Genomic DNA, 8,941 nt, shown 5'->3' on the forward strand with positions numbered 1-8,941 from the left:
CTTAGGGCATCATTTAGACTTTGGGTTTTGTTTAGATTAAAAGTTCAACATAGCTGCAACTTCGCGTACTTCGTTTGTGTTCAACGACCGGACCAAGGAGTCACAGAACCCCACCTTGATCAATAAAGCTTTCATCTTAAATTCGCAATATCCAGATTGCAATCTCAGTTTCTTGCTTGTTCTTCGTTTGCTCGCAGGAAACAGACCCTCGTGGTCAGGTTGATCGTGCTCCAGCGTGGTAAATAACCCCTCGGAAGTTGGTTTAGCGATTGCTAAGGCGCGACATCTTGCACGTTCGTAGTCAGATCATCAAGGTCGACTCCCATAGAAAATGATAGCCACCATCTCATCGAAGCATCGGGACACCTTCGCCTCTATCATGAACTATAATATGCAAGGGATGGATAAGACTATTCCCGAGCTCGTCGCAATGCTAAAGGCTGCGGAGGTAGAAATCAAGAAGGAGCATCAAGTGTTGATGGTCAACAAGACCACTAGTTTCAAGAAAAAGGGTAAAGGGAAGAAGGGGAACTTCAAGAAGAACAGCAAGCCAGTTGCTGCTTAAGTGAAGAAACCCAAGTCTGGACCTAAGCCTGAAACTGAGTGCTTCCACTGCAAAGGGACTGGTCACTAGAAGCGGAACTGCCCCAAGTATTTAGCGGAGAAGATGGATGGCAAAGTGAAAGGTATATTTGATATACATGTTATTGATGTGTACCTTACTAATGCTCATAGTAGTGCCTGGGTATTTGATACTGGTTCAGTTGCTAGCATTTGCAACTCGAAACAGGAGCTACGGATTAAGCGAAGATTGGCTAAGGATGAGGTGACGATGCATGTGGGAAATGGTTGCAAAGTCGATGTGATCGCCGTCAGCATGCTACCTCTACATCTACCTTCAGGATTAGTTTTAGACCTAAAAAATTGTTATTTGGTGCCAGCGTTGAGCATGAAAATTATAGATCTTGTTTAATGCGAGATGGTTATTCATTTAAATCAAAGAATAATGGTTGTTCTATTTATATGACTAATATCTTTTATGGTCATGCACCCTTGATGAGTGGTCTATTTTTACTAAATCTTGATAGTAGTGATACACATGTTCATATTATTAAAACCAAATGATGCAGAGTTGATAATGATAGTATAACTTATTTGTGGCACTGCCGTTTGGGTCATATTGGTGTAAAGTGCATGAAGAAACTCCATTCTGATGGACTTCTGGAATCACTTGATTATGAATCACTTGGTCCTTGCGAACCATGCCTAATGAGAAACATGACTAAAACTCCGTTCTCCGGAACAATGGAGCGAGCAACAGAGTCATTGGAAATCGTACATACTGATGTGTGTGGACCAATGAACATTGAGGCTCGCCGCGGATATCGTTATTTTCTCACCTTCATAGATGATTTGAGCAGATGTGGGTATATCTACTTATTGAAACATAAGTATGAAACATTTGAAAAGTTCAAAGAATTTCAGAGTGAAGTGGAAAATCATCGTAACAAGAAAATAAAGTTTCTACGATCCGATCATGGAGGAGAATATTTGAGTTACGAGTTTGGTCTTCATTTGAAACAATGGGGAATAGTTTCGCAACTCACGCCACCCGGAACACCACAGCGTAATGGTGTGTCCTAACATCGTAATCGTACTTTACTAGATATGGTGCGATCTATGATGTCTCTTACCGATTTACCGCTATCATTTTGGGGTTATGCTTTAGAGACAGCTACATTCACGTTAAATAGGGCACCATCTAAATCCGTTGAGACGTCACCTTATGAACTGTGGTTTGGCAAGAAACCCAAGTTGTTGTTTCTTAAAGTTTGGGGATGCGATGCTTAGGTGAAAAAGATTCAACCTGATAAGCTCAAACCCAAATCGGAGAAATGTATCTTCATAGGATACCCAAGGAGACTGTTGGGTACACCTTCTAGCACAGATCTGAAGGCAAGATATTCCTTGCTAAGAATGGATCCTTTCTAGAGAAGGAGTTTCTCTCGAAAGAAGTGAGTGGGAGGAAAGTAGAACTTGATGAGGTAATTGTACCTGCTCCCTTCTTGGAAAGTAGTTCATCACTGAAATCAGTTCCAGTGATTCCTACACTAGTAAGTGAGGAAGCTAATGATGATGATCATGAAACTTCTGATCAAGTTACTACCGAACCTCGTAGGTCAACCAGAGTAAGATCCGCACCAGAGTGGTACAGTAATACTGTTCTAGAGTCATGTTACTTGACCATGATGAAACTACGGACTATGAGGAAGCGATGATGAGCCCAGATTCGGTAAAATGGCTTGAGACCATGAAATCTGAGATGGGATCCATGTATGAGAACAAAGTGTGGACTTTGGTTGATCTGCCCGATGATCGGCAGGCCATTGAGAATAAATGGATCTTCAAGAGGAAGACAGACGCTGATAGTAGTGTTACTATCTACAAAGCTCGAACTGTCGCAAAATGTTTTCGACAAGTTCAAGGTGTTGACTATAATCAGATTTTCTTACTCGTATCGATGCTTAAAAGTCTGTCTGAATCATGTTAGCAGTTACCACATTTTATGAAATCTGGAAAATCGATATCAAAACTGCATTCCTTAATGGATTTCTTAAAGAAGAGTTGTATATGTTGCAACCAGATGGTTTTGTCGATCCTAATGGTGCTAACAAAGTGAGCAAGCTCAAGCGATCCATCTATGGACTGGTGCAAGCATGTCGGAGTTGGAATATATGCTTTGATAAAGCGATCAAAGCATATGGTTTTATACAGACTTGCGGTGAAGCCTGTATTTACAAGAAAGTGAGTGGGAGCACTACAACATTTCTGATAAGTATATGTGAATGCCATATTGTTGGTCGGAAATAATGTAGAATTTTTTGGAAATCATAAAGGGTGTTTGAAAGGAGTTTTTCAAAGATCTATAGAGATAGATCAAGACGCTTGATATATTTTCAATGATGTCATGGTTTTGTCACGGCAGATGTCCTTGTGAAAGGACTTAGTCATGGAGCCATCGCTACAGGTTAGCTTAAAGGGGTTTAAAGCGGACAAAGGACACAAGAGTTTATACTGGTTCGGCCCCTTACGATGAAGGTAAAGGCCTACTCCAGTTGTGATGGAATTGCTAGGATTTGGATGACCAGGGAGCGAATCATCTTTGCCTGGCTCTCGAGTTGTTGCCTGTTGTCCCTAAACCACCGTCGGGTCGCCCCTTTATATACATAGGTCGACGCCCGTCAGTTATAGAGTCCCGAGGCTGGATCATAAACTTATCTGGCTCGGTCTCTACTCCTATCTTACAATACAAGTTATATATCAATGTCGGTTTATGCCTACATGCCTTAACCCGCCTTTGGGCCTTGGGCCTTCATGAAGCACCACCATCTTTGTCTTCATGAGCTTCAAATAAAGTAATCATCATGTGGATAACCCGGACTCTCCTGGCCGGTTTATGTCCAGTAGTAATATCCCAAACATTAGGCCCCAAATTGATTTGAACTTGTTCATGTCAATCTTCAACACTTAGAAAAATTCCTCCCATTGCACCTTCGCATACATCTTGTAAACCGTCGTGACGTCATCCTCCAGATTTGTAGTAAACCGCCGTGACGTCATCCTCCAGATTTGTAGTAAACCGCCGTGGTGTCACTTGTTCATTAAAGCCGAAGATAACCTTTATTAATGAGCATCCAACAATCGAGGCGACAACCTCGTTATATATCCATTTTTTGGGCTCCTCGATTCCCGCGCCCATCGCTTATCTCTTTGCCCTTATAAATAGGGCTGAGGATCCCTTTCCTTTTCCTCCCGTTGCCGCTTCGTCTCTTCTTCCTCCTCGCGATGCCTCTGCACCCAAGTGCCGCCGCCATCGTCGAGCTTCGCCTTTGCCTCACCGTCGGCTGCTGCATCAACCTGATCACACCAGAGAAACGCGGCGCACCTCTGTTGCTTCAACAACTGCAGCAAGTCTTTCCCTCTTTCCTCTATAGATCCACTTAGGGTTCATATGGGTTCATAGCGTTCTTCTCTTATTCTTCGTCAATCCATAGACATCAGACCTCAAGCTTGACGCGTTCCGTGCGATAGCTATAGTAGTCCTTATCTCGGCTATCAAACCAAGCCTTATACGTATAAAAACTTGATCTGGACCTTTGTGAACTGCTCCAGGACCAACTTTTTTAGGTCTAAATCCTTTTCTTTTCCTGACTTTTGGTAGATCTAAAATGCCAATGTGATCTTGCGAAACCTGTTTTTCCTCACTTAGTCATTTTTTGCCTCAGATATGTACCTTCCTTATCTGCGTAGGCGGTTTATCCTTGTAGAAAATAATCTGTCATATGCCATTAGTCCCCTTGTAAACCGCTCGTCGCTTTACCATTTATAACTGCATCAGCCTCCGGTTTAACAATTTTATATGCTTGAATTCCTTTTTTCTTAACCAGTTGCACTTTATGCTTTGTCAATCATGAACCGTAAACCGGCAGTAATCTTTTCCAGCTCTTCACTTGCAATGGCCAAACAATTCTATGCATGTAATTGGGTCCCTTCCCGGGTTACTGAGGAGCAACTGGATGGATGTGTCAAAATTGTCACTTTATCGAAGCGGAGTGAAATCCAGTGGCGAGTCCCGGTCCAGAAAACCCTCCTACCCCCAGAGATGGTGAAGTAGTAGTGTTTGCTGATCACATGGGGCGTGGTTTTAAACCGCCTGGATCCACGTTTTTCCGTGCTGTACTTGCTAGATTTCATATCCGCCCTCAAGATATTGGACCCAACTCTGTGTCCAATATTTGCAACTTTCAGGTGTTTTGTGAAGCCTGTCTACAAGAAGAACCGACTGTCGAGTTGTTCTGGGATTTCTTCCATTTAAACTGTCGTACTAAATTCGTAGACAGGCCCAATACTAAACTTGGTGGTGTCTCCATTCAGAAAAGGAAAGATGTAAGCTTCCCTCACGCCAAACTTCACGGTCACCCTAAGGATTGGAACTAGACTTGGTTCTATTTTAAGGATACTTCCCCTGAAGATGAGAACCCTCTGCCAGGTCACCGTGCTCACCGGCTTACCAACACACATCCACTTCCGCAACGACTAATTGCCAAGGAACGGGCCTCGTATGCACCACAACTCGCCAAGCTTAGAGCTTTCATGGCCAATGGTTTGACAAGTGTGGACTTTGTTCGTTGCTGGATATCCTGGAGTATCCAGCCATTAAGTCACCGCTCCGGTTTAATGTGCGAGTATACTGGTGACTCAAAAGACACTCAACATCATATTGACATTCAGCTAACAGATGATGAAGTTACTGAGTCTGTCAAGAAAATGTTGAATGAACCGGAAGCTGTCTGTAGTAAGACCGGGTTAAGCCCCTTTTACACACGGAACAAACCGCCCGCTGTAAGAGTTGTCTTGCTTCCGCTTTATATCTGATATTCTTAACTATGCAACTTTTAATACCCTCTGCCCATCTTTTAAATAGGGTGATGACTCGTTCTGAAAAAATAAACCACAGGAGAAAACGGTTAAGGCCCCTCGACATAAGATGAAGGTTGTCAAGAGACCTGCCAAGAGGAAGGCAACTGAACCCATCGGCTTAGATCTTGATGACGACCCTGATGAACGGGGCGTAGAGGTAGAACTTGATTCTAATGGCTCATTTTTCATACAGCTCATTGACAATGATATTTATTAGGATGACACTGAGGGAAGCCAAGCTGACGACGCAGAGGTAATTATCCTTTCCTCCAGTTCAGACCCTCCGCCAACACAAAAAATCCGTCAAGCGGTCCAAAAAGTAGGACTTTCTTAGCCCCTAGCTCACTTGGACCCAAACTTTCTTTTGAAGAAGCAGCAACACGAAGCTAGCCGCACAACCCGACATATCGGCCAAGTAGCCACTTCAACTGGTCTACCAAATACGCCGGTTCGGAAGCGCCGATCTAAGGTCTCAAATACTTCCAATACTTCTTACCCCAAGGCGGGTTATTTCCGACAGCCTCTTAATCCATCCGATTCAAATTATCATGGAACTCCACCTTCATCATCCAGCGAGTCAACTGCCACACAGCTTCCGCCCCTCAAGACCATCCCTGGGTAAATGCCTTAAGCTTTCTCTTTTTGTCGCTTTATACTTATACGCTATATTGATATATATATATATATATATATATATATATATATATCTTTCTCTTTCAGACCCAGGGCCAGACCCAGCAAGAAGGGTCGTGTAGATAAACCGTGTGACGACCATGTGTTTGTTGAATCGAGACAATTCCAGAACCGGAGAGAGCAAATGCTGACACCATGCTTGATGACCTGCCACCCCCAGATCATGTCTTTACTGAACAAGTAGAAGTTGATACAGCAGTTCAGGCTGATAAACCAGCGAGTCCAGTCCGTACTGATGATGGATCGTCTAGTCCGGTTAAGGCTACTGATATTCCGCCAACTCTAGTTAAGGCTGCTAGTAACAAGGAAGATGATGTTATCATTACTGGCGTTGGCCACACCTCCCCTGGCCATCTTGTTGCATTAGCAAAACATAGTGCCAAGGAGGAACGTTCTGCCACGGAAAAAGGCAAATGGAGCATCGATTTATCAAGCTATGCCCACCTCAATGACCAGGAATTCCATTCTGGTTTTTTAAACCGCCTGTACACAAACCGTGACTACGAAGCCGGTTTAGTGAACCTGATGAAGGAGCGTTATGAGGTAATTGCCTAACCTTTTCTCTCTTAAGTCCAATTGTAAGTACCAACTCTAGTAGCCCCCAAGGGCCGATTTATGATGGCAATCGAAAAAACGGGACTTGGTAATTTCTCAACTCTGCATACTTATCCTCCAAGGGTCGGTTGATCCTTTAAAAATGAACCGGTACTTCCAGCATTGTAATCCTGTAACTTTCTCCTGTGTAGTCCCCAAGGGTCGGTTTATCTTTCCAAGGTGAACCGGGACTTTAACCACTGTTATTTTGAGCAGATGTACATTAGCCCCCAAGTGCCAAGAATAATGCTTGCATTACACTTGGGACTTGAAACAATTTTCTATAATGAAGCGAATAGGCATTAGCCCCCAAGTGCAAAGTGCATAACTTGTTATGTGCTTGGTACTTCAAATATATACAGCCCACTGATGATATTTCTTTCCTTTATAGGCTGAGTTGAGCGAAAAGGACGTCGAAACCGCTGATCTTCAAGAGAACATTAAATCTTAGCAAGCAGAGGCTTCTAAAGCCAAGGAGGAACTGACCAATGTCTTAGCAGCCATGGAGAAGCTGAAGGATACCTTTAAAAAGGAACGGGCGGATTGGGACACAGAGAAAGCCGCTTTAGCAAAGTGAGCCGAAGACGCAGAAGCAACCCTTAAACCGGTTGTCAAAGAACTGACCAGTTTAAAGCGGCAAATAAATGCTATGACCTCTGCTATATTTGGTAAGTATCCTCATCTGATGTTCTTCAATTCATTTTATCTCATCAATTACCGGTTTACTAATGCTTGCAATGTCACAGGGACCCGCATTACCCATCTGGGCTCTGACATGCGGATGAAACTGAAGGCTGCCTATACCTTGATGGAGCAGTTATATTCTGGAGCCCAATAGGCTATTTGCACTGCTGCTCATAACAAGCCTCCTCCAACGTTAATAAAAGAAACTATTGAGAAGCTGTCAATGTTGCCTGCCCGGTTGGATGAACTTAAAAAATCATCTGCAAGGTCAGGCGCGCTGACTGCGCTAATCCGGGCCAAGGCATGGATTCCTGATCTTGAACCGTCAGATATTTGCAAAGGCTATCCCGGTTTGAAGGAAGACAGTTCAGAATTTAACAATGATGATCTCCGAAGACTGACAAGGGAAATTCGACCCATAGTGAGCAAATTGGCGGAAGAAACGGATTTGTCTCATTATGAGCCGGTTTATGATGCCGATCAGAAAAGATATTATGCGCCAACACATGATGTAGAAGATCTTGTTCCGCCAATTCGTAAGCACACTTATGCCCCTAACATTGAACCTTCCAACCTTATAAGTGAAGAAGCCGTGTTCCAAGCCTTAACTGGAATTGATTGGGCAACCATTGATTTCCAGCCACTGCGAACGGAGGAGGAGGATGCACCGGCTCAAGATGACCCTCAATCTTCAAGTCGTCCTGGAGATGAATCCTAAACTAGAGGCCAGTTTAGCCTGTCGCAGCCTGCCACTCTTTACTGGAAGAACTATTCTGTGTGGGCATTAAAGCGCCTTGTAATAGGCTAGTTCAAACACTTGTCTGTTATGCCATCGAGCATACTTATTTTGCTTGTTACTGATAACTCGCCATGCTTTTATATGCATAATCCGCAGTGGCTATATTTTAACTTGTTCCTGCATACAAAAGATTGAAAGTGTCCTGGCGGTTTACCACTAGACGGGTCATGATGCCCAAATATATAGCCTGGGTGTAGAGCCAATGCTGTTATATTAAAAACAACTAGATATAAAGTAGATAATACTTGTTACCTCGTTGTTTAACCAATGGTTGTTATAAAAGGGTGATAACGCCAATCTGGAGTATCGATGACTCCTTCCAGGTTTGCCGGTTTACGATAAAACTGTTCCGGGTTATGATAAAAACCGGTTTTATCCATATAATACCAGTGACTTGTAGTCAAAACCAGACTAGAGCAATAAACACCGGATTATAGCTGATCATGTACTGACAACTTAGCATTGTAAGCCACGCCGGGTTGTAATAAACGCCGGTTTATCAGAAAATATTTATGAATCTTATCAAAAGAGAAAAAACTTTGCAGAAAACACAAGAAGAATATGCAAGGCTTTTCATGGGCTGCCAGGCCCTAAATCGAGGCTTTTCATGGGCTGCCAGGCCATTGAGTTAAACCATTTTTCAAAGCGGTTTAAGATGGACCTCAATCTTTAACCAATCATCGTTTTAAC

Source organism: Triticum aestivum, chromosome 4A (genome assembly GCF_018294505.1).
Source record: "Triticum aestivum cultivar Chinese Spring chromosome 4A, IWGSC CS RefSeq v2.1, whole genome shotgun sequence".
NCBI lineage: Eukaryota > Viridiplantae > Streptophyta > Magnoliopsida > Poales > Poaceae > Triticum > Triticum aestivum.